Here is a 26,068-nt window from a genome sequence, read left to right as displayed (position 1 = left end):
CTGTGACGAGATCAGTGTTTCTCAACCTGTGGCTCATGACCTTTTGGGGTTGAATCATCCTTTCTCAGGGGTCATCTGAGACCATCAGAAAACGCAGATATTTACCTTAAGATTCATAAATGTAGCAACATTACAGTTATGAAGTAGCAGTGAAAAATGATTTTATGGCAACATGAGAACTGTATTAAAGGGTCTCCTCAGGAAGGTTCGGGAACCACTACTCTAGGTAGTTCTCCTAGACCAGCCTCTTAAACCAGTGGAGGAACTGTCCTCCTGCTGAATTCCAGATCCCACCCTTGCTGTTGCACACTTGTTTTTTTAGGGTTTCGGTTGAGGCTGGCCCTTCCAATTCTCCCACAGGAATCCCAGGAAGTAGGGGAATGAAATTGTTGCTTGTGGAGACTAGATGGCCACCCCTACGCACTAACGGGCAATCTGGAAGCCAGGCCTCCTGTGGAGGAAGATGGCAGCAGCAAAGCAGCCTGCCTGGACGCTGCATTGGATGAACTTCATCTGCTCCTGCTCTCCATGTATCTCTTATATGAGCACAACCAGAACAGCCCATCCTTGGAGTCTTTATAAGCTGACCCCACTGTTGTCCGTGAGTATACTCCTCCCTACTTGGGTCCTGAAGCCATTGTCACATGTACTTGTTTTAATTACAGGTAGGGATGACTTGTAGGGTATACTCTGGCTATATGAGTTCCTACCTAGTTGTCCAGCCTTCCCATCTCCTGCCATCTTGGCTCAGGCCAAGCTCAGGGACTTATGCGTGGTGTGTGTGCCTGGCATCTTTTCCTGGTGCTCACTGGTGTATGCTGTCTTTGGAACCAGTTCAGTTAGCATCTCAAGCAGTTTTCCTGTTCTGGTTTTTTCCTCATCCTATCCCTTGCTCTGATTATGTATTATGGGAAGAACAGACACAGGACGTGAGGATAGTATCACTGTTTGTCCTGCCTTTAGACATCACCAGGCTCATTCTGCAGGAGGGTAGAAGGAAACATTGGGCTGGGTATCTCGGTGAAGAGCTGTATTACCATCTATCACTCAAGAAGCTGAAGCAGGGAGATTTCTGTTATTCATTCCGGGTCAGCCAGGACCCCGCAACAGCAGCAGCAGCAGCAGCACCACCACCACCACCACTACCACTGCCTCCACCGCTGCCACCAAAAACAACAACAACAAAAAGAATGTCCATGCTCAACTGAAGTACCAACCAGATCCAGGAAGCTTCTTGGGAATTTCCCGGCTACTTTCTGTTTCTCTAGCATTATGCTTTCTCGGAGTTTTTCAACTATGGCCAGGTTTAGAAGTAACCAAAAACTTCATCCTGACTTTACCTGTTTTAAAGTGTGTCTACAGCTACATCAGGAGCCCCTGGAAGGCAGGGACTCTGAGATACAATTTAGCTAGCTGAAAGATTTCTTGATTGGCTTTATTTGCAATTCCATAATCAGGCAACATTTCATTCAGTAAAGTAAAATCAATATTCCACCAATCTGTCTAGAGGAGGCAAGTTTTATAGGTAGAAGAAGGCCAACAAAAGTCAAAGAATCTGAAAATTTTTAAAGTTACTTTGCTTGCCAGTCAAAGAACAGAAAGCAGGAATCGCAGAAAAATAACTAAGTCGTTAACCTCTTTGCATGAAGATTTGAGCTGGCTAGATTTATGTCAACTTGACACAAGCTAGAGTCATTTGAAAGGAGGGAACATCAACTGAGAAAATGTCTCCATAAGACCCAGCTGTAAGGTGTATTTTATTAATTAGTGATTGATATGGGAGGCCCTGGTCCATTGGAGGTGGTGCCACCCCTGGGCTGGTGGTCCCGGGTTCTATAAGAAAGCAGGCTGGGCAAGCCGTGTTGACTAAGCCAGTAAACGGCACTCCTCCATGGCCTTTGCATCAGCTCCTGCCTCCAGGTTCCTGCCTTGTTTGAGTTCCTGTTCTGGCTTTTCTTCCTTCAGTAATGGACTATAATGTGGAAGTGTCAGCCAAAATAAACCTTTTCTTTCCCAGCTTGCTTTTGGCCATGGTGTTTCATCACAGCAATAGTAACCCTGGCTAGGACAAGATTAAAGTAACTAAAAGTCACTTCATTATCTTAACATTGGTGCAGCCTCTCTTGGCATCCTTTCCTTCCTTCCTTAGTTATTTTGTTTTATTTTTGAGGGAAGGTCTAATGTAGCCAGTCCGGCCTTGAATTTAGTAGCATGTAACAAAGGATGCTCTTGAACTTCTGATTCTCCTGCCTCCAGCCAACCTCCCAGGTCTGGTGTACTGCATGTGCACCAACCCCAACCTCTCTCTCTCCCTTAATTTTCAGGCACTGATTGAGTCATTGGCAGCATGGACCTTTAGCATGGGTGACTCCATTTTGAATTTCAGTCTGGTCTATTGCAGCCCAGTGCAGGACTGAGTCCAAAATAGTGTCATTTAACATGGTCGTTTTGCTCCGTGACAATGCCCAGCAGTTACATTGTGCCTGGATTTTCCTTGCTCACTGTTTTTGGGTTCCCCATTCACCCCACACACCGCTATCACAGTCTGCACGGAGGACAGAGACACAAGGACGCTGCTCAGGGCCTGTTACCCACTAGACACAAGTCACAGCCTCCGCCTTTTCTCTCTATTCTTTACCCTTTAGAACTTGTGTTTTTCGAAGACTTGATGGTCCTGCCTCTCATCCTAGTCCCATTCCAAGCAGCTCAAAGCTTACTACTCTTCAAGATTTTTTATCCACCTCCAGTCCCCTTCCCTGCTCCTGTCTAAGATTCCCATCAAAGGCAACTTATTCCTTGGAATTTCCATGCAAGTATTTCCATGGACTACCCAACACACAGTACACACTCAGTAAATGTATTTGAAAGGACAACTATAGCATCCTCTATCATAACTGTTCATGCCATGAACAAATCTTTCCTACCCAGTTTTCTGGGCCCAGTAGATGCTAAACAGTAAGTATTCAATGTATGCGCACTGCATTGGGCAGCAGGTATTCATCGACACTCAAGGAACAGATGAGGGAATTAAACACCTCAAAGGGTTTCTCTAGTAGGTTTCTCTATCGCTTAGCACAAATGACTAAACATAAAATGACAAGCTTCTCACAGCTTGGAACTCACTGTGTCGTGTATCATCTGTCATGGAATCCATCTGTAAGTAAGGGAGTGTGACTGCAGGAGACACTGCTGACCCTGGAGGGTCAGAAGTCTCTCTCTCTCTCTCTCTCTCTCTCTCTCTCTCTCTCTCTCTCTCTCTGGTTTTGTCGAGGCAGGGTTTCTCTGTATAGCCCTGGCTGTCCTGAAACTCACTCTGTAGACCAGGCTGGCCTCGAACTCAGAAATCCGCCTGCCTCTGCCTCCCAAGTGCTGGGATTACAGGCGTGCGCCACCACCGCCCAGCCAGATGTCTCTTTTTGTGTGTTGTTGGGTTTGTTGTTGTTGTGGTTGTTCATTTTTGAAATGGGGTTTCCATGGCTCTAGCTGACTTTGGTTTGTCCTGTAGTCTAGGCTAGCCTTGAATTCATGATCCCCCTGCACCTGACTTCTGAGGTCTAGGGTGAGGCCAGCCCTCAATCGGCAGCTTCTTCCCAGCCTCTCATGTGACCTTTTCTCTTCCTATAGGCCTGCTTCATCCACAGGAGCAAAGCACCTGACACTTCCAGAGTCTTGTGACTTGCTATTTATTATGCTCACTAATAAATTGAGCCATAGTCCCCCCTTCTCTCTCTCCACCTTACATTCAAACATCTCAGGGAAGACAGACAGCAAAATAGTTCAGCGGGTAAGGGCTCTTGTTGTAAAGCCTGACACCTGAATTCATTCCCCAAATCTACAGGATGGAGGGAGAAAACCACTTCCTACATGTTTTCCTTAAACCTCCACACCTGCACTGTGGCACACGTGTGCCCACACACATACACACAAATAAGTGTAATTTTAGAAACAATTTTAAAGATCTTAAGGGAGAATGTAATTGGCTAAGCATGGATCATAGGTGGGCGTGGGGGCACTGATGAGATGACAGTTTTTACATTAACATTGAAAAGAAAGAGCTTCTTGAAGCAGCCTTGGAGGCTGGAGAGATGATTCTGTGGTTAAGAGAGCTTACTGTGCAGCCAGGAGGACCTGAGTTCTCATCCCAGCACCCGTGGTGAATATAGTCTTGCACTGATCTGTAACCCCAGCCTACTGGAGACAGGGCATCAGTCTGCCAGCCTAGCCAAAAGATGTGAGCGCTGGATTTAGAGACAGAACCTGCCTTAGAGGAGTTAGGTAGAGAGTTAGCAAAGATGCCAGACACCCTCCTTTGGCCTCGGCCTATGTACATGGGTATGCACCCTCACATACCTGTGCACATACAGTTCTTTCATTACACACACAGAGAGACACAAAGAACTAAGTAATGGATTGTAGATAGACTTTTTATAAAAGAAGAACCCTTAACCTTGGTGTAGGAGGAGAGTTACCATATATACCCAAATAGGAATGACACAGTGCCTTCAGGGGAAATGCAGAGGAATAATGGGGAGGGGGGACCGAGTTCTTGAGAGGCAGAGTGACATTCTGTCAAACATCTAGGGTGATAGCTACATTCTCTTCAGCTGAGGGATGAGAACAGCCTGGCTATGAACACCAAGAGCCTGGCCCCACCCCTTGCCCCAGAGAGACAACTCTACTTTCCCACACGTAGTGGTTATTTTTATGATAGATTTATTTTTACCCATTCTAGACCTCAAACCTGTAGCTGGAAGAAACCAGACACCAAGGTTTCTAGGTTTCTGGAAAACACAGCCTTCAGTGGCTAGGTCAGTTATAGAATTCAGGTTGTGGTCTCCCTTCTCTAGAATCATCTGGAAAAGAAGTGGAAAAAAGAGTGGGAATGGGGGCAAGGGGCCAGCGGGGTTAGGGCAGTGGGGCAGGGGGGTGAGGAGGATCCTCTTCTCTCAGCCCACAAGCACAGCCAAGAGCGAGCACTACTTCAAGAGAACTACCTATGCCTCCTGTAGATATCAGTCAGCATCCTGACCTGCCAGCCTGGGATGGGACAGCAGAGCCTCTCTGCCTAGCAACAACCTCACCACCACCATGCCCACAGCCTTGCAGCCCAGAGAGCTTTAGGAGAGGATCTTGCTTTTCACATCCTAGCCAGGAATGATGAGACATCGGCCATGGCCCCCGTAGGCCAGGCAGTCTCCTTTACTAGAATCACACATCTGCTCTAAGCTGTTATTCCCCCAAGACAAGTTTACCAAACAGTTAGGCAATGCCTCCACTTCTGCTGTGGCAGGCCGAAAGCTGGAGAAATCCTTTCATACATTGAAAGGGCCATTTCAGAGGCCAGCTTTCTCATGATAAAGATGCAGCTGACACTCACTTGGGCACTAAAATGTCACACTGCTACCATCTGCCAGGAAACCTAACAAGCTATTAGCTCTGAGTCTGTTCAGCTGACTCCCCCTCCCTTTCCTTTCCATGGCTACCCCAAGGACTGAAGACTGACAGGGGCTCCTGAAGTTGACATTCTGGTATGGCCTACTGCAGGGGCATCCTCCTGTCTTCCAGTGAAGTGCCTAGAGGCAGGAGAGAGAGAGGGAGAGAGGCCAGAGGTGTTGGAGGTGTGGGGACATGAGAGAAATGCCATCTTTAGTGTCTTCTAAGTGCCTCAAGGGGAAGAGCTAAAATCCTAGGAAGGAGGTTTTTTTAGGAAGTCATCCTTACCTTGGGACTGGGTGGGGCTTGAGACTGGGCCTGGCTAAGGGAGAAAGGCAGCACTGCAGGCAGGGGCTTCTTCTGGGTCTCATTCCCACATTAGACAGGTGGCAGATAATCTTGGCTACAGAGAGGAACTCCTGAGTTCTGAGCCAAGCTGCTCCAAATCATTTCCTTTAGTTCTGCTTGTTTAACTTCTCCCTAGCTCAGAAGTAGGTTGTAGATCAGTTACTGAAAAAGTTAGGTGTGGTCAGGCATGTATATGATCTCAGTAACTGGGCAGTAGAGACAGGAGGATGGAGCCCAGCCTCAGCTAATAGTGAGTTTGAGGCCAGCCTGAACTACATGAGTCTCAAAACACAAAAGAGACAAAATGAAGTCAATGGCAATAAGAAGTGGAGAAGAAGAGGAGGAGGAAGAGGAGGAGGAGGAGGAGGAAGAGGAGGAGGAGGAAGAGGAGGAAGAGAAAGAGGAGGAGGAGGAAGAGGAGGAGGAAGAGGAAGAGGAGGAAGAGGAGGAGGAAGAGGAGCAAGAGGAGCAAGAGGAGGAAGAGGAAGAGGAAGAAGAGGAGGAGGAAGAGGAGGAAGAGGAGGAGAAGGAAGAAAAGGAGGAAGAGAAGGAGGAGGAAGAGGAGGAAGAGGAGCAAGAGGAGGAAGAGGAAGAGGAAGAAGAGGAGGAGGAAGAGGAAGAGGAGGGAGAGGAGGAGGGAGAAGAGGAGGAGGAAGAGGAAGAGGAGGAAGAGGAGGAGGAAGAGGAGGAAGAGGAGCAAGAGGAGGAAGAGGAAGAGGAAGAAGAGGAAGAGGAAGAAGAGGAGGAGGAAGAAATAGAGGAGGAAGAGGAGGAGGAGGAAGAAAAGGAGGAAGAGAAGGAGGAGGAAGAGGAGGAAGAAGGAGGGGGAGGAAGAGGAAGAAGAAGAAGGAGAAGGAGAAGAAGAGGGAGAAGAGGGAGAAGAAGAGGAGGAGGAGGAAAGAATGAAAGAATGGACTAACCAGAAGTTGGGAAGGATTCCTGGTCTTATTCATGGCTTTGTTTCTTCCTGCACACAAGCTTCTGTGGCTGGGGACAGGAACAAACAAAGAAGCGCAGGTGTGATGTGACATATGGAGTTGGTTGCGGGTGTTTGCTTGCTTCTTTGTTGGTGACACAATTTTGTTTGTTGTGCAGTTATAGCTGGCCTGGCATCCATTATGTAGCCAGGGTGTCTTCAAACTCTTAACAGTCCTCCTGCCTCAGCCTTCTGACTGCTAGGAGGAGTGCTCCACAATGCCCAGCTTAGCTGTGGGGACCTTTTGGTAGCTCTATGAATAGGTTTGAAGCTGTGATAATGCCCTTCTTTACTGTAACCCGTGAGGTTACCTTAGCCTGCCTTTCATAAGCATCTATATAAACAGGAGCCAGTATGCCTGCTGAGGGAGGTGTGGGAATGTATCAGTCAATGAAGATACCGTGTGTGAGCCAGCTGAAGTTGCATGTCTGTACTTGAAAGGCATAAGGTTCCATGCAAAAGCTTTGGGTGATACTGTTGCACAATGCTGGTGGGTGGGAGGCACAGGGTGTGATTAACAGTTTATAGGCTATGTCTAAGAGTGTAGGGATGTCTCAGTGTATACAGTCTAGGATGGGTATGTGTGACATAGTATATGCTACAGGGGGAGAAAAAGCTCTTGGGCTCTGGAATGGGTCTGACTTGCCCTTGGATACTAGCGATCATTAACCAGATGTATAACCTTGGGCAAGTCACTCAAACTTTAAGTTCCTCAACTACGAAATGACAACAGTAACGAGTACCTTTTGAGACTGCCAGGAGGACTAGAAACAATATTGTAGATGGGAAAGTTTGGGTGTGCAACCAATACATAGGCAAGTAGCTGGTCTGTGCCCTGTGGACACCCACAGACCAGCAAGAGAGAGCAAGATGCGATCTGTGTGTAAAAGGGTGTGGAGGCACCCTGAGCAATGGTCTACCAGTGAACTCCCAGTTCAGATGGGGTCAGTAGTGCAAATGCCCACAGTTTCCTGAGGTTTCTGGGTCCCTGGGTCTAATTCAGTAAGAGATTGAGAGACCTGGAGGAGCTGCAGGAAGCCCAAAGGCTTGCAGACGCTTCCTTTATTTCCCCTCCACACAGCAACGGTTGAAGACCGCTGCCCACAGCCACTCCCACCTCCACCCACACATGCTCCTGCTCTGCTCCTGTCAACAAGTAAGAAACGGCGCAGGAGGAAAGCCAGGACTACTGAGGATTCTCCATAGCCTTCCCCATTCCGCCTTAAGACCCGACCAAGTAGCATCATCCCGCCGCGCCTTGTCTTGGGCCACCTTAAGAGCTGAGCAATGCTCTGGCCTCTCGCCAAGCCCCACCCCCGCTGGCTCGCGCTCCGCCCCTTTCTCCTCCCGCTCTGCTTGGGGAGAGCTGGGGAGCCCCAGTCTGGCCGGAGTTGACTGGAGCTGTTGCCATGACAAGCATTTTCTTAAGACAGCTCTGCTGTTGAGACCGTCCTAGGCTGGGGGTGGGGTGGGGGCACGAACTTCTTGGGGGTCCGTCCCTCCGAAGACAGCGAGACCAGACACCCGCCCAGCTCCCTGCACCCATTTTCTTCTCGGGAAGGTCCTTCGCGTGGAAAGGTTGGAGAAGAAGACCCAGCCCACTCCCCCCACCAGCTGTAGCTGAAAAGCCAGAGCGCAAAGCCAACATCACTAGGTGGTTTGCCACACTGGGGAGAGCGGTGGGTGGTCACCCCACCCTACTCGGTCCATGGAAGCACGGAGGGACGGTCCCGCTCGGAGACACCTGGATCATTGCTAGAAAGAGAGGTAGGCTTGCAGAGAATGAATTGATTCCGGGTTTGCAAACTTTGTTTCTTTCTTGCCTCTCAATGCCCTCTCAAAGATCCGGAATTTCCTCAGGCTAGCAAATTCTGGGAGGGATGGGATGTGGAATGGGAGAGAGAGGTGTGTGTGGATGGAGAAGGAGAATGATTTCTTCAATATTATTATTTCTTCCCTGGGTTCTGAAGAATCACATAATCAAACAAGTGATTTCTTTGCGTTTTCCTCTGGATCGTGGGATGCGTATGTTGGGGGGGGGGGGAGGGACTGCCTATTTCGCACCCAAATTAAGCTCTTGGAAGAAGTATTTATTCCAGCCGACCTCCTCCCCGCTCCTGCCCTCCCCCTCCCCCTTGGCTTGGGAACCAGCCGCAGAATGGAAAACTGTTGCGGAAAAAAAATATTTTCCGCGTCTGTTCCCTTTCTCGAAAGCCCCAAAGAGAGATGGGGAAAAATAGATCCCAAATAAATCTTCAGCGGGAAGGAAGGCCTTAGGGCAGGGAGGGGGCACATTGGGGCCATAAGGTGGAGATGGGCTAGGAGAAGTTGGAGGGAGGGTACCAGGAGTGTACAGATTCAATTTCCTTGGCTTTGCATGGAAACCTCAGCAGTTTCTCTCTGCGGCTTACAAAACATCCTCAGACTCTGACGTCTATAATTAGCTGTGGAAAAAGCTGGGAGTTCCCTCGCACTGCTGTTGTTTGAGTGAGTGTAAGCGTCCAGAACCAACTGTATGAGTGTCTCTGAGGGCACCGCCCCATGCATCTCTGAGTCTATAGGGAAGGCAGGAGAAGGGACTTAAAAAGTTTTCAGTCTCAAGCCCCAGGCTGTGGGGCCGACCGGCTGTTGCTCTGGCCCTTGAGAGGGTCCTGGAACGATCGCTTAAGAGGTCAACATTAAGGCTGGGATTGCCTCCCACCCTTTCCTCTCTCCCTGTCTTGGACCTGGGGTCCACTCGACACCTTTCCCTGAGGTCAGTTGAGCCCTGCGCTCTGGTCCACCTCAGAAAGAGTGCCTGCTTGCTTCTCTCCAGATGGGTGGGAGAGATGGAAGGACACTTCCCACCTCGTTCCCTGATGAAAACCTGGGAGCAGAGACAAGCACTGTCTGGTTAGAGCCTCCTCCTTCCGGGGCACTCCTGCGGGATTCCCAATCCCCTCCAGACCCCGTGCCAGCACGTGCTGACCAGATAGGATGGGTTGTGCAGGAAAATCAGGTAGTGGCTGTGATACCAAGAGAAGAGAGGGAGTGCTGAGAGGAGGAAAACAAGTCCCTATTTTGCAGACCATCTCCTCCTGCAGTTGGGGTGTCTGGCAGGGAGTCTTCTGATCCACCTGCTCCTCCACCCACATGAGCTGCCCCTAATACTGGCTCTCCCTAACTAGAGATCTGGTTTTTCCTTATCTGGAAGAGAGAAGATCAGGGTTGTTCCAGGCTGGGATCAGCATGGGAAAGGGCAGAGGGGAGATGGCAATTTCGGAAGAGGACCCCAGAATCGAGCAGGCTTGCTAAGCAACCTGTAGAAAAGGCTTTGGGAAAAAGATAGAGGCTAGGAGAGTTTAAAGGTAACCAGGAAAGCAGCAAGAATGTGCCTTCATTCAGAGTGTTTGGTGATGGCTTAGACTGTACCTCTCTGCTACTGTACCCTAACTGTATTTTGAACCCCAGGACGAATTGATGTCCTTATTCTATAGGAAGGGGAGGAGGGAATCCTGGGTGCAGACACTGGGAGACAAGGGTGGCTGCTGGCTTAGGTGCCTGTCTAGAGCACGCGAGGGCGCCTGCTCTAGCGGCCTTGAGTCCCGCCTCTTGGGCAGCCGTGGCTACTGCTGTCCAGCCCAGCTGTGCCCCCACCTGTCCCAGCTGTGCGACCCTACCCGGGGAGCTGAGAAAACTGCAGCAGAATCTGGGCCCCCTCCCCTCTAGCTGCCTCGGAGACCCGCCCTATTGTCAGCCAGTCAGCAGTCTGGCTCCACCCTCCCGGCTGGTTCTGCCCTCTGTCTGTCTGAGTACTCAGGAGAAAGGGCTCAGAAGGAGTAGAGGCTTCTGGCCTTCCAGTCCCTGTGAGTCCCTCATTCCCTTCCCCTTCCATCTTCCATCTCTGTGTTCCCAGATCCAAGGTCAAGTCCAAGGAGTGTAGCTTGCCTCGCCCCTCACACCCCAGCTTCTAGCACAGTACTGAGACACACAGAGGCACTCAGCCAACACTGGTGAGAAGAAAAGGGCAGCTTAATTTCTTTAAAAATTAGGAGGGGTGCATCTGGAGGTCAGAGGACAGTGTGTTCTCTCCTTGTACGATGTGGTCCAGGGGACCCACACTCAGGTCAGGAGAGGCTTCGAGGGAGGAAACCTTATCTACACGTCCGTCTGTCTTGCTAGTTACAGGGAGGGGTGGAGTATTAGCACTCCGGGAATCAACTGCTTAAGGAGGTACAGGAAGGGGCCCCTGGTGTGCCCTCGGTTCTATAGCTTCTCCTTGCTCTGGGAACCCTGCTCACCACAGAGACAGAGGGAGGGAGTGGCTGAGTCAGATTTGTCACACAGCTATGGTCTTTGATGTCAGAAAGAAGGCACTAAGTGAGCCCGTCCTCCCCCAACTAGGAGAGGCAGAATCTACCCGAGGTGTGCTGCAGGGAAAAGCGCGGTCCCTGAGCAGGGAGAGCTCTCAGTTTCTATAAGATCTAGAGAGGAAGGGGGACCGAGGCCCCCCTGCTAGCACTTCCCCAGCCACGCCTATCAGCAGCTCAGACTGCCAGCTGAGACTATTAAGTTGACTCCTCTAGGTGCCCATGGTCCTTTGCTCCTCACTCAGTGTTCTGGGCCTCAGGACCAGCCCCTCATTAAGATCTACCGAACTCTGAAAGGCGATGAGGGGTATGTTTATTGGGGGTGCCTAAGATCCCAGAAAGCATACTGGATGCTACCTTACAGGTGACGGCCCCGCCCTGAGCCTGCCCTTTCCTGGAAGGGTATCTGCCAGGCCATCTGTGTTCCTTCTCTGAATGCGCCTCCCGGAGATGCTGCCCACCCCACCCACTGCCTACTCCTTGTGCCCCCCCCCTTGCCAGGAGAGAAGTAGGGGTGAGGAGGGTAGAGCTGGAGCTGAGAACCTGCTTGGCATGCAAGAGGCCCTCGGTTGGACTCCAGAATGCTAACAGCATTTCCCCACTTTTCCCCCTCTAGAAAATAGATGGTATACTTGACATTTTAAATTGACAGAGAATCGAACATATTTATAGATGCCAAGATTCAATATGTGTATTTACTATATGATGTTCTATTCAAATCTAGGATATTTATCATTTCCTTGCAGTTAAAAAAAAAAGCAATTCAAAGGTGATTTCTTGCAGGTTGTTTGAAGTGAGCAGCACGCAATCATTTTCTCCAGTCATATCAGTCGAGTAGAAGGACAGAACGTATTTGCTCTTCCCTAACTCCAGCTAGGAGGTGTCCATCATCCTGCCCCCATTCCCCCGCCCCCAGCTTGCCACCACCATTCACCATTCCCCTCTCAACTCTGTAAAAATCAGCTTTTCCAGATTCTGCATGAGGTCATCTGTATCTGTCTCGCCGTGCCGGTGCCTGGCTGGCTTCGCTTAACGCTGGAGCCTCCGGTTCCCTCCGTGTTGTTGCAAATACAAGTGACAGGTTGCCGTTCTTTCGTAGCTGAACTCAGTAGCATAGAGGTCCATCAGCTGATGGGTCCTTGGGTTGCTTTGATCTCTTCCCTGTTTTGAATAGTGCTGGCACTAGACAGAGCGGGGCAGATCCTTCTGTGTTGGTTTCCTTCCCTTCACATACATACCAGGAGTGGGATTGCTGAATCAAATGGCAGTGCCATTTTTAATTCTGTTCGTGCGGTACTGGGAATCGAACCCAGGGCCTCTTGCATGCCAAGCAAGTGCTCAACTCCGGCTCCATTTTTACTATTTTGAGGAACCTGCACGAAGTTTTTCCACGATGACTAAATCTTTTCCCCTCTTCTGTAGGGCATACAAGTGAGCGTGCCCTGGGGTTAGAGTCCGGGAGAGCTGTGTGGAATGTCTTATGCTCTGTTTCCTCTCCCAGCATTTCTTTGTCTCCTCCTTTCCTACCATGAGCTGCTCTTGTTCCACTGAGTTATTTTCTTTGCACATGTGCAAACAGGAATGGTCCTCCTTAGAGTCAGAGCCAATGGCTTCTGCTCAGAGAAGTGTCTCAGTGTGGAGCGGGGAGAAAGAACTGAGGGAAGGGGGCTGAGAACTGAGGACCTGGGTTCTTCCTTCTCTCCAGTCACCAGCTCACTCACTCACTCCTCCATTTTCTCCTGGTTTACCAAGTTTCACACATGAATTTGGGAAAGTTTCATAGTTTGGGAAAATGACCGGGAATGGCATCCGTGAAGCCACCCTCTTCCTGCCTTCCTGCCATCGCCCAGGGCTGAGACGGTGTCCTTACTGCTAGACAGGTCCAGGGCTCTGCCTGGGTTCACAGTGCTCAGCTCAGGGTGCTCATTGTGAGGTCTGGCTGGTTTGTAGACTCTGTGTCAGGAGTGCAAATCAGCACAACTCCTACAGAGGATGCTGGTAGCACCTAACAGGCGACATGCACGTTCACACAGCAGCCCAAGTCTGTATCCCAAAGATGTCCACCAGTAAGGGAACGTGTGCGCAAGTCAAGTCAAGGTGCATCTGTAATAGAAACCGTCGGAAACTGTCTTTCTGCCCATTCATAAGAATGTAACTAAAGCTGGATATGGTGGTGTACGCCTATGATCTTGCAAGCCTAAGGCAGGAGGAGTGCTGTGAATTAGAGGCCAGCCTGGAGTATATAGGAGAATCATGTCTCAAAAAAGAGAAGTGTGTGTGTGTGTGTGTGTGTGTGTGTGTGTGTGTGTGTGTCTGTGTGCATGTGCATATCTACTCAAATAATAAATCAGAAATAATAAAATGGCTTCCTGTAGGAGGCAGATGAGTTGACAGGATGGGAGTGAGACTTCTCTGGTTATGCCTTTCAGACAGTTTTGATTAAAATACTTACATATTTCAACAACTAAATTGGATTAAAATAAAAACCCTAAATCTGACCACAACAGAAACACTGACTGATGAACTGACTGATGATTAATAATTTCATTATAAAGAATTAATTTAAGTAATAATTTTAAGGTTTTTCCTTTTTTTCTTTTCTTGAGACAAGGTTAGGCTGACCTTAAACTTGTAGTGATCCTTCTGCCTCACCCTCCCAAGTCCTGGAAGTGTAAGCATGTGCCACTACATCTGGCTAATTCAAATATTTTATCCAGTCTTGCTGCTCTGACTCTGTATTCTTTGTAGAATATCTAATCTAAGGATTGAGTGAAGCTTTGGACTATACTTCAGAGGTTTGCTACTGTCCACGGCACTGTTGTCCCGAATAGAAACCTGTTCCATGTGTCCCAGGGCAGATGAGTCTCTCTACTCGGAACTTACATGTCTAAAGGGCAGAGTCCAAGCATGTGGAGAGACAGAGAAAGACATGGATGGACAAGGGGCAGAAACGCAGGATTCTTTGCTTCCGTGTCTGCATTTAGACTGCATCCAGTGTCTGCATTTTTACTTCCTTGTTTATTTTTGTTGTCCCGAATAGAAACCTGTTCCATGTGTCCCAGGGCAGATGAGTCTCTCTACTCGGAACTTACATGTCTAAAGGGCAGAGTCCAAGCATGTGGAGAGACAGAGAAAGACATGGATGGACAAGGGGCAGAAACGCAGGATTCTTTGCTTCCGTGTCTGCATTTAGACTGCATCCAGTGTCTGCATTTTTACTTCCTTGTTTATTTTTATTGCATACATGTGTATGTAGAAGATGTGCGTGGACAGCGACCACACTTGAGGGAGTGATCAGAGAACAACTTTGTAGAGTCCAAGGATGGGATTCGTCAGCAAGCACCCTCACCTGCTGAGCCACTTCTCAGCCCCTGGATTTTTATTTCCAGGTACCACTTCCCCTAAGTGTCACTTAACTGTGATCAGGTCTCAGACTGGGCAAGGACAGTGGACTGTGTTGTTCCAGGAAGCTGGAGCATGCTTGGGTCACAGGACACAGGAGCCTGCATACAGGGGCTTCCCAATGGATGTGAGACACCAAGAAACAAAACAGAGAAGTAACCTGTGATAAAAAGGACATCATGAGTCAAGTCTAACAGCTGGAGGAGCCAGGAAAGGGAAACTCTTCACAGAAATGCAAGCTAACCAGACATAGAAGAAGTGACTCTTTTTATTTCTGTTTAGCATGACCTGGTGGTTGCCTGGGAGGCTGAGGCAGGAGGATCACAAGCTGAAGGCCAGCCTAATGACATAGAAAGGCCTTGTCTCCAAATAAAAATGTAAAAAATAGTTGAGCGCTTGCCTAGGATATATCAGGCAGGCCCTGGCTCAACCCCTTACGGCACAATAAATAAACTTACTTACTTACTTTATTTATTTATTTGTTTGTTTGTTTGTTTGTTTGTTTATTTAGCTGGTCATGGTAGCAGATACCTACAATCTCAATTGCATAATAGGGTGGTAGTGGCTTAGCTAGGGTTTCTACTGCTGTGAAGAGATGCCACAGACATGGCAACTATAGAGGAAAACATTTCACTGGGGCTGGCTTACAGTACAGAGGTTTAGTCCATTATCATCATGGCGGGAAGCATGGCAGCATGCAGGAAGACATGGTGCAGGAGAAGGGCCTGAGAGTTCTACATCTGATCAGCAGGCAGCAAGGAGAGACAGCCACCTTGGGCCTAGCATAAGCCTCTGAGACCTCAAAGCCCACCCCCACCCCCACCCCACCCCCACCCCCAGTGACACACTTTTTTCAATAAGGCCAAACCTTCTAATCGCACCATTTCCTGGTGACCAAGCATTCAAACACATGAGTCTATAGAGGCCATTCCTACCCAAACCACCATAGATGGTAAGTTCATGGCCAGTCTGGACAGAATAGTGAGATTCCAACTCAAAATTGTTCAAATTTATTTAAAAAAAAAAAAAAAACAAAAAACCAAGGTCTCACTTCATAGTCCTAGTTAGCTTGAAGTTCACTATATAGACCTCAAAGTCGCAGGACTCTAACTGCCTCTGCGTCCTGAGTGCTGGGATTAAAAGTATGTGACACCATGCCTGTCCTTAAGTTAGATTTTTTTAATTGAAAAATAAGTGTATGTGTAATAAACAATGTGATATGTTGATATATACTATAGAGTGAGTAAATTAATATGATTAACATATCCAGGACCACATACTCATCTTTTCCATGTTGAGGTGTGAGCACTTAAACTCTAATCTCTTAGCAGTTTGAAATAGACCTTATAATTAACTGTAGTCTCCACACGAGACAACAGATAACAAAGACTTACTTCTTCTAACTTTGTATCTCTTGGCCAATAGCTCCCAACCTGCCCTTTCCTCGGAATTCTCCCCAACAAGAAGCTGAATCAGACCAGGCTCATTAATAGATGATAAAATTATTAAGCAGGGAGGGGCACATACAATGAGATAAAAGGTTCGTCCCAGCATGCATTGCAGCATGACTGGCTTAACAGAAATTGCTTTTTCACATTTCTGAAAGTCAGAAGTCTAAGATCAGACACCAGCAAACCTGGAGTCAGATAAGGGCCATTTCCTGATGAAGCCATTTTCTTCTCTGTCCTCATGGGAGGGCTGGGGACAGGAACTGTGCAGCTGTCCTGTGTCTCTCAAGCAGACCCCAACCCTACCCACTGGGCTCCTGCCCTCCTGACTTCTCATGCTAGCACTTTGAGGATTTAACTTCTGTGAATTTGGAGGGCGGGACACAGAAGCATCCAGTCCATAACACAGCAGATCTCCTCACAGACTGCTCTTCACCTGAGGGAAGAAAAATCTGTCTTTAGCAAGAAAGACCATACACCTGTCACCTTAGTAAGGAATCCAACAGTCTCAGTGACAGGGACCCTGTCCTGACAAAAGGGAAAGCTTCCCCAGGCCTTTCGAGAAGAATTTCTACCACAGTCTGTGGTCTAGTCAAAACCAGTTAGCTAGATGTAGTTTCAAAGAGATAACTAAGACATCTAAAGGAGGGACATGCTAAATAGCAGCCAGGACTAGAAAGGGGGGGAGGCGTGTGGAGGCAGGGATGGAGGAAAGTCATTAAAACATAAAATCTGGGGGCTGGGCCTGACAAGATGGCTTAGAAGTAAAGGCTGCCTGATGCCAGATAGGAGGGAGAAGAGAACCACTTCTTGAAGTTGCTCTGACAGCTCACACACAAAATAAGGAAGTAAATGGAAAGAACATTGTTGCTATAGAGGAAAAGGATAAAGGTAAAAGCCCAGTTTCCATTAAAAGAATCTACAAAAGAAGAGCTGGAGATGTGGTCATTTGGTTCCAAGTGCTTTCCGCTCCCTGCTCCCGTAAAGGACCCAGGTTCAGTTCCCAACACCCACATCAGAGGGCTCACAGCCTCCTCCTGGCCTCCATGGGGACTCATATGCATGTGGTACACGTGAACTCACACAGGTACACATACATACACACAATTTAAAAAAAAACGCAAATCTTTTAAAATGAGAAAATAAAAGAAACCAAAGAGACGGTCAAGCCATAAATAATGTGCGAGCTTTAATTTGTGTCTTACATTTTGTAAAATGTAGTATCTGTGTGTACGTGTGCTCGGAAGTGTGTACTCTTGGCATGTGTGTGGCTGTGGGAGGACAAGTTGTGGGAGTCATTTCTCTCCTTATACCACGTGGGTCCCAGGGATCAGACTGGGGTCATTTGGTGGCAAATACCCTTACCCACTGAACCATCTCACCGGCCCAGGGTATAAATTGTTTCTTATTAATTTTATATCTTTACTCACTTTAAGTGTATGAATGTTGGCCTTGCATGTATGTCTGTTCATTATGTATGTGCCTGGTTCCTGTGGAGGTCAGAAGAGGGTATCCCATCCCCTAAAACCGGAGTTACAGGCAGCTGTGAGCCACTGTGTGGGTGTGGGGAATCGAACTCACGTCTCCTGAAAGAGCACCCAGTGATCTTAACTGTTGATCCATGTCTCCAGCCCCAGTGTATAAATTTTAATTGTATTAGGGGGGGATGTATATTACAAAAATCCTCCTGGGACGATTGAGAATATTTTAGTCTGGATATTAAGTGATATGCAATTACTATTACATTTTTTAGATATAAAAGTGATCATATGGCTTTTTGCCATAGTATCCGTTTTATGTAAAAATATTTAAGGCAAAGTGGTTTTAAGTCACGGTTCAGCAAAAATGTGTGTGTGCACCTGCGCACAAACCGGGAAGGAGAAGGCAACGATAAATCTGTTGAGGAGAAAGTGTCTTCCTTAGTACATGCAGAGCCCTCAGTCCACCCTGACTGATATGAGAAAACAGGGCGAAAACAATTGCTGGCTCGAAGTGAAGAGTCTGTGTTGTGTGGTTTATGGTTTGTTTGTCGTCGTCGTTGTGGTTGTCATCTTCCTCCTCCTCCTCCTTTTCCTCCTCCTCCTTCAACATTTGAGGTTCGATATGTTTAACAGTCTAAGATAGGGAGAGACCTGAATCTGAGAAAGGGCTCCTAGATTCCTAGACTCCGTCCTCCATCTTCCCTAAGCACCCAGAGGGGTCTTCCCTTAGACCCTCCCTCTCATTTCTCTGTCCAGTGAGTGGACCGAGTAATACCCAGGAGGCCCAATGACACCATGCCTTGGCCTAGAGAAAGCCTGGGGACTAGGGGCTTCACCATTTGAGGAGGTCACAGGTGTAAGAGGAGGAATATGCCTCCAGCCCCAAAGCTGTTGCTGACCTCTTCACATCCTCTAATAAAGTGATGAGGGAACCTGCCTTGCCTGCTCAGAGCCTTGGTGACTGGCCTACGTTTGGTGATGGGAACAGGTATGGCCCCCATAGGTTCATGTGTTTGAATGCTTGACCTATAGGGAGTGGCACTATTAGGAGGGGTGTGGCCTTGTGGGAGTGGGTGTGGCCTTGTTGGAGGAAGTGCATCACTGTGTAGGTGGGCTTTGGGATTATATATATGCTTAAGCTCTGTCCAGTGTGGAATCAGAGCCTGCTGCCTGTCGGTCAAGATGTAAAACTCTTGGCTCCTTCTCCAGCACCATGTCCACCTGCACCCCGCCATGCTTCCCACCAGGAGAATGGATTGAATCTCCATAACTGGAAGCCAGCCCCAGTGAAGTGTTTTCCTTTATAAGAGCTTTGTTAGAGTTGCCTTGATCATGTTGTCCCTTCACAGTAATGAAGCCCTAAACACTAAGCAAGGCCTTCCAGATGTTCCCTTGCTGGGGTTAGTATACCTGGTTGCACTGGCAGAGGCCCAAATCATAGTGTGGCCACTCCTACCTCCCCAGTCTGGTCCTGGCTCTGGAGAGATGCAGTTTCTGGGGCTGCTCATCTTTTTTCTCCCTGGAGACCTTGGGCTAGGCCCAGTGTGACTCAGGGCTCCCTCTGAATATGATCCTGCCATCAACTCCTCTTCTGTCTTTTCAGGAGCCTGAGGGAGAAGGAGTCAGGAAGCTGAAAATGGACAGACAGGGAGGGGTTTGTTCTAGGAGCCTTTGAGCCTGTGGGGGAGCTCTGCACTAGGAGGCAGAGGCCTAGTGATCTCCTGCTGTCTGTATGACCTTGACTGAGGCAGCTATCTCCCTAAGCCTTTATCCTCCTCACTGGACCATGAAACCAAGTGTAGACTTTCAGAATCTAGATGCTACAACCTGCAGCTTAAATCCCATCATCTACTTGAGATGACAAGAAGAAAGGAGATCAGGCAGGCTCTGCCTTCTCACAATCACCCTTGGAGCTAGAAATAACAACAGGTTAGAGGATCCCCACTTCCAGAACTTCAGTTAGCAGGTACTTAGTACTGATACTTCCCAGTGGCGTGGTCACTGTCCTAGTGCTGTGAAGAGTTTAGGAAAGAAAGCATTTCACTGGGAGCTTGCTTCCAGTTTCCATTATCATCATACCAGGAGCATGGTGACATTCGTGGTGCTAGTCAGTGACTGAGAGCTACACCCTGATCCTCAGGCAAAGATTGAGAGACAAGCCGGGCGGTGGGTGGCGCACGCCTTTAATCCCAGCACTTGGGAGGCAGAGGCAGGCAGATTTCTGAGTTTGAGGCCAGCCTGGTCTACAGAGTGAGTTCCAGGACAGCCAGGGCTACACAGAGAAACCTTGTCTTGGGGGAAAAAAAAGACTGAGAGACAGAGAAATAGGCCTATCATGGGCTTTTGAAACCTCAAAGCCCACCCCCAGTGACACAAATCTTCCAACAAGGCCACACTTCTAATTCTTCTAAGCCTGTCCAAGAGTTCCATCCCCGGTGGCTAAGCATTCAGTTTCTGGGGCTGCTCTGCTCATCTTGCTCTCTCCCTGGAAACCTTGGGCTAGGCCCATATGAGCCTGTGGGGGGTCATTCTCATCCAGACCACCACACCCAGATGCACTGTGCTGTTTGTGTCAAGAACTATCAACGCTGATTAGAGGCAGAGAAATCCAAGGCTTCAGATACTCACTCTCTTTGAGGGACCATAAATCCCAAGAGACCCTTTCGATTGAACCATGGGAAATTACCAATATGCCACCACTTGAACCTACAGAAGGTAGCGTCCTAAGGTTCATCCTGAATGTTAGTATTGAATGTTCGACATCAGGGGTTGTGTAGTTAGTGCTGTGGCCTAGTGGGTTTGCAGAACTTGGGGGAGCTGATACTTGCCAGGCCAGCCTCCCTCCTCATCCCAGTACAGAATTTTGGCTCTGGAGGTGGTACTTGTGTTGGCCATGTCTTTGTCCAAACGTCCACTTAAATTCTTCCATTGACCTTCCTGGAACTGGCCAAAACAGCTGCCCGTGCAGAAGAAAAATTGCCGTCCACCTTTGCAAGACTGTCCCTGTGTCCCTAGTAGCCGGCTTGACTGTTGAGGATGGAAGGAACCCCAAGAGAACAGAAACAAGCCACTCTTCGCCCTTACAACCATGGCAGAGAGGAGGACACACTAGGCTGGGACTTACTTTGTAGCCCAGATCAGCTAGGAACTCACAGCTATCCTCCTGCCTCTGCCTCCCAAATGCTAGGATGGAAGGTGTTTGCCACCTATGCCTGAATAGTTATTTATTTTGTGATACTAGAGATTGAAGGAAGAGCCTCGGCAAATGCACTACTGCCAGAGCTATATGTCTTCCCCCCACCCTCCCTCCCCGCCCATCTTTTACTTTGGTCAAGTCTTACAACCTGACCAAACTGTCCTGTAGTCCATGCTGGCCTTGAACTTTCAGTCCTGCTGCCTAAGCCTAAAAAGTAGCTGGGATCACAGGCCTGTGCCACCAGACCTGTCTCAACTGAAAATAATTCTTGCAGGAGGCAGTTGCCAGACAGGATCTGAGGGGGTAGAAAGGACTGCGTAGGAGTCGGGCAGAGGGAGGCAGGGCATAGCTGGAGGAAGGTCTGTGTGGTTGAGTCCTGACTGCAGATACTGAGAGCCTGAGAGTCAGATGTTTCCGCAGGTGAGGGAGGCTGTCTGTGCCCACCCGCTGGCATGACTCCAGCCCCGTCTGAGCCAGCACCAGTGGATGTCACGGGCAGGATGGCATCTGGTCTCAGCAGCAGCTGCTGTCTACCTGCTCCCCTGGTGCTGGGGACCATTAGGATGAGTTTGATGTGTCCTCCCTGCTGCCTGTACTACAGCCTTCTTTGCGGGAAGCATTCGTAGGACATCTGTTAGGATGCTAGGACAGACACAGCTGGCATCCACTCTTCCAGGAGCTGTCTGACCTTGTGCAGGGTGGTGGGTTTAGGAAGCAGCAGATTGGTTTGTTGAGCCAGAAGCTGAGAGGTAGATGAATTTAAGGAAACAGTCCATTTTCCCTCTTTGTCAAAGGAGAAAACACAACACAGAGACTTAGCCAAGGATACCTGGCTCATCTGAAGCAAAGCCAGGACCAAAATGCAGTTCTTTCCTTACCAAGTCTGCTGCCGAGACAGGGTGACACCCCTGTCGTGTCACTACTGGGTGATACTGCTTATCACTGAACCTCCCGGGTCCCAGGGTCTCTCCTCATTACAACAGAGAGCCATTCCGGAAAGCTAGAGAAATGTGCCTCACCTCGAGATCATGTGCTAGGAGCACTTTGGACGAAAGATGCTCGCATCTGTGGAGCCACTGTGCTATTGATAGCCAGGGTCATTAGCACTAGAGAAAATGCAGAGCCGTGCTCCTGGGAGTACCACCCTCATCCACACAGCTGCTAATGGAGCCAGGCTCTCTTTCTTCACAGCTCTGCATGTAGTGGGGCCTTGAGCTGGAAGGGGCAGGATGATCTTGAGAGGAAGCAGATGTCATGGCAGGGGATGGGCAGAACCTTCCTTCTCCAGCCTGGGCATTCCTGGGCCTGCCTTTTCCTTGGTGCTAGCTCCCTGAAAGGTTAGAGGAAGTGCAGAACGGAAGCTATGGGAGCTCTACTTCTTCCGGGGCAGCTGACTAAGTCAGATTAGCCTGTGACCCCCTGGCTTGGGGGGTCACCATAACATGACCGTGAATGCTGGTTTGGTAGATGGAACCAATCTGTCATTCATTTGTTTTCCTATATCTTCATTCATTGAACCATCAGGAAGTGAGTGTGGGCCATATGCCGGCTACTGTTGGGGGTAGGATAGTGGTATCCAGGATACAGTGAGAGCCCAGGATGCCTGACCTGAAGCTCAGAGAAGCTTTTTGATTTTTACCATGTCCGAGTGCATCCAGGGCCCTCTGCTTAGATGGAAGCAAAAAAAACCTACATCGCTGGGACACGCAGACAGGATCCAAATGGTACCTTGGAATAAAACAATAGGCTTACAGGAAACCCTGTTTCTTTTCTAGTCCTCCCCATGCACTTCAGTCCCTCCACCCTCCTTGCAGAGGCAGTGGACTCGGTTTCAGATGGTGCATGCTGTACACACACTTACTGGGCCTCTAGAAAACATATATGCCACTTTCCCTTATATTCCCTGTAGTGTTGTGACAGCTGTATTAGGTATAGCAAGGAACACTGTACAAATGTGAGAGTACTGGGTGTCTGTGAGGCTTTCTGTACGTGTTCCACATGCTCCTCCGTGCTCCATGTGCTCCTCTGTGCTCCACATGCTCCTCCCTCTCCATTTCATTCCTTTCTCTCCACTGCCCAGCTCTCTGCCCTGCCCCAACCCCTCTGGGCCCTCAAGCACCCTTCTTGTGATACCATCATCACGTCCTCTCCCCTTGCATAGACACAACCTATGGCAACATCTGTTGCATCTAAAATAACACCAGCAGTGGGTACAATAATCTGAGCTAATTTATTAACCATGTGTTCAGAGTGTCTCATTTGACATTCCCCATCTTAGACAGCAGTCAATGTTAAGAGTCTTCATCTTACAGATTAATGAAGATAGTCCCAAAACAAAGGCTGAGAAGCAACTTTCGTCTAAGACATTTAAGGGCTTCCTCTTTCTATTGCTGAGTGACTGACTCGTTGACGGGGGCATGAAGAGGATCTGTGGCATCTCCTGAATGTCGACTAGCGCCAGCTGCTTTCACATTATGTCACAACAACCACCTTCTGACACAGGTATAGGAGTTGACTTCCAGCATCTGGTTGTGGGAACAGATGCTCACTCAAAAGAGCAGGAGGAAAAAGAATAGACGGGGGCCTTAGGAAAAGGTTATGGGAAAAGGTTGCAGAACTCAGGTGTGGGAGGGGAACCCTGGTGGGGCAGAGCCTTCTCCCCGGGCCTTGGAGAACTCCTTTCACAGCAGGTTCCCCCCTTCCTTGTGCACATGTACAAAGCTTAAGCAGCAGGCTCAGCCTAGATCTCAAAATAAATTAGCTCAGGCTCTCAGTCCAAATGCCAAGAGATGCTGGTTCCAGCCGAGCTCTGATGCCTTCCATTATCTGTGGCCTTCTACGAAGGGGTGGGACATGAGGTGTGGAGCCCAGTCAGGCATGGCTACCCAGTTCTGTCTTACCCAGAGGCCATCTGGCTGGTTAACATTGGCACTGAACTTTAGCTCGGGCCTGTCTAACGTGTAAACCTGTGCCCTTTCTACTTAGGGCTACCGCTGAACAAAGGTGCTTGAGTCTGATTCTCCTGAAGTGTTTTGTTTTGTTTTGTTTTTCTCTACACCCTGATACTAGGCATTGAACCCAGGGTCTTGCCCACACTAGGCAAGTGCTGCATCTCACTAAGGGGCATCCTCAGTCCCGACTCTCCTGGGGTGTATGTTCCATCAGGACCAAGATCTTAGTCATTTTTGTTCAGCGATGTTGTCTGTAGCAAGTGCTCAATAAATGACCTCTACAGGGTGGCAGTGTAGCTCTATGATAGGACATTGGCCTAGCTCCAGAAAGTTTTATCTATCTACAACTTGACACACACACACACACACACACACACACAAAAAAAAAAAAAAAAAAAAAAAGAGCAAAAATGTACAGATGTGGGGGAGGGAAAACCTGTAGCTTCTTCTTGGGAAACTTTTGCCCTCTGAATTCCCCAAGACCTGAATGAAGGAAGTGGGTTATTTTTTAAGCCTTGGAGGATGGCCCCTGAAATAAGTGGAGGGGTCCTGTGGGACGCTTCTGGCCCCAACTTTTACAGAAAAATGTTAGGGGCTATGTCTTAATGTGGAAAAGGCTAGAGGAGACTGCATCTTGGACTTCTGTTTCCTGTTTCACGTATCTGACCTAGGCTGTTAGCCACAGGAGGAAAACAAATGACGGGAGGTTTCCCCTAACACCAAAAAATCCATTTACTGAGATTAGGAAATAGGATATAGAGGTCCTGTGTGAGAGGGAAAGAACACTAATTTCCACTGGGTTTCCCAACCCAAAGGCCTGAGTTTAGTCCCTTCAATGCCTTTCTCTACAGCAGTTTCCTGTGTCCCTGATCACCCAGGCTGTCTTGATCCTAGCAGAAGATGACTACACCAGAGCCCAGGTCTAGACAGTCAGGTGGAACTGGGCTCACATCCGTCCGGCCAGTTCTGTGACCTGGTGCCAATTAATGAACGGCCGATAGCAGGGTGTACAACAGATTTCAGTTCTCCTTCTATCCCAGTGGTTCTCAGCCTTCCCATCCCTCCCACCCTTTGATACAATTCCTCCTGCCATGCTGACCCCAACTATAATTCACTAATTCATTGCTACATCATAACTGCAATTTTGCTACTGTTACGATTCCCAATCTGACCTGCAGGATATCTGATATGTGACCAGTGTGTGAGGCTGAGAACCACTGCTCTGTCCCTTTATTTCTCCCTTCATCTATCCAGGCATCTGTTGTAGTCCATGACCTCCCGATGACTGTCCCCCACCCACACACAGCTCTCCAGCAAAGCGCTTCTAGGAGTGGCCTAGGGGCTCTGACATTTGCAGGGCACAGGCTCTCTTCTTGGTGCCAATGCTAGGATTTTCTTTATGCATAAGCAACGGGAGTCCTGGCAAGAGAAGGCGGAGCTGAGGATGGGGTAGTTCGGCCACTTCGCTGTTTGTTCTTACCCCGAATTCCTCCTCATAAGAGACAACACTGGGAAAGCTCTCATGCAGGGAGGAGTCGGACTGGGTGCGACTTTCTTTTTAGAAACCGTGAGGACCCAAGGGAATCTTCACTATTTGGTCACTCAGGTCAGCTGCCAGCTGCTACTGGAATCGAGTGGATCACTGGATACACAGCCGGGAGAGTCTAGGCTAGAATCTGCCTTGCTTTCTCTAGTATACAATCTCGAGAGATCTCAGCTGGAACACAGCGGCTACTGGGTCAAGGTAAATGCATGAGGAAGGGGCTTGCTCTTGCTTCCTGTAAGCAGCTCCAGGGCTCAGGGGAGTTGCTGTGGAGGGGGCACTGAGTGGAGGAGAGTCTACAGGCCATGAGGACAGCATCTGGTGCTGGAGATGTGTTCAGAGGAAGTGACTTATGGATGCAGATGTGAATATTAGCTGAGAGTTCACTGGCTATGACACTGTAACTGTGGGGGTACCGCATTCTCAGCAAGCCCAGAAGCCAGCCTGTGGGCTACTTAAAGTGGGGAGTGATGATTTAGTCATCTCTGTAGCCAGGATTAAATATAGCATAGACATTGCCTCATAGCGTGATCAGTGAAGGATGCATGGATGGACGAATTGATGAATTAACAAATAAAAGCTTTCTTTAAAGTTGAGCCAAGACCATAGTAAATTTACCCATTTCCTTTCCAGAGCCAGAATCTCTGCTCAGTAGCTCATCATGCCACGCCTGAATAATTACTAGCAAAGAACTCTGAGTGACAGACAGGCTGGTCTAGAGTAGTGATGCTTAAATCTTTTCCAATTACGACCCCTTTTGCCCAAGAAATTGTCACAGGAGCCTGAGTATATAAGTATATAAAATAAGCATTTATTGATAGTAAATGATAAAGAAATGTATTTTAAAAACAACTCTGCTTAGAATACTTATAATTTTACCATTTGTGAAAAAGAAAAGCAAATTTCATGCTAATGAGACGTGCTTGTTTGTTTTTAAATTA

General features: G+C 48.5%; 1 protein-coding gene across 6 annotated transcripts in view; it reads left to right on the top strand.

Moving 5' to 3' along the window:
* The first annotated feature begins 8,128 nt into the window (after positions 1-8,128).
* Positions 8,129-26,068, top strand: part of Atp2b4 (ATPase plasma membrane Ca2+ transporting 4) — a 98,257-nt gene continuing 80,317 nt past the window's right edge. For 4 of the 6 annotated variants that reach the window (XM_052200427.1, XM_052200424.1, XM_052200429.1 and 1 more), the window contains exon 1: positions 8,129-8,524. The gene's annotated coding sequence lies outside the window, so the exon portion shown is untranslated. Of the gene's footprint in view, positions 8,525-22,945; positions 23,136-25,190; positions 25,329-26,068 lie in introns of all 6 variants that reach the window. The other 2 variants (XM_052200425.1, XM_052200426.1) reach the window with 2 other exon arrangements.

This window comes from Apodemus sylvaticus, chromosome 12, assembly GCF_947179515.1.
Source record: "Apodemus sylvaticus chromosome 12, mApoSyl1.1, whole genome shotgun sequence".
Lineage (NCBI taxonomy): Eukaryota > Metazoa > Chordata > Mammalia > Rodentia > Muridae > Apodemus > Apodemus sylvaticus.
Note: the sequence above shows the minus strand (reverse complement) of the source record. Positions and strands in the feature narration are given on the sequence as shown.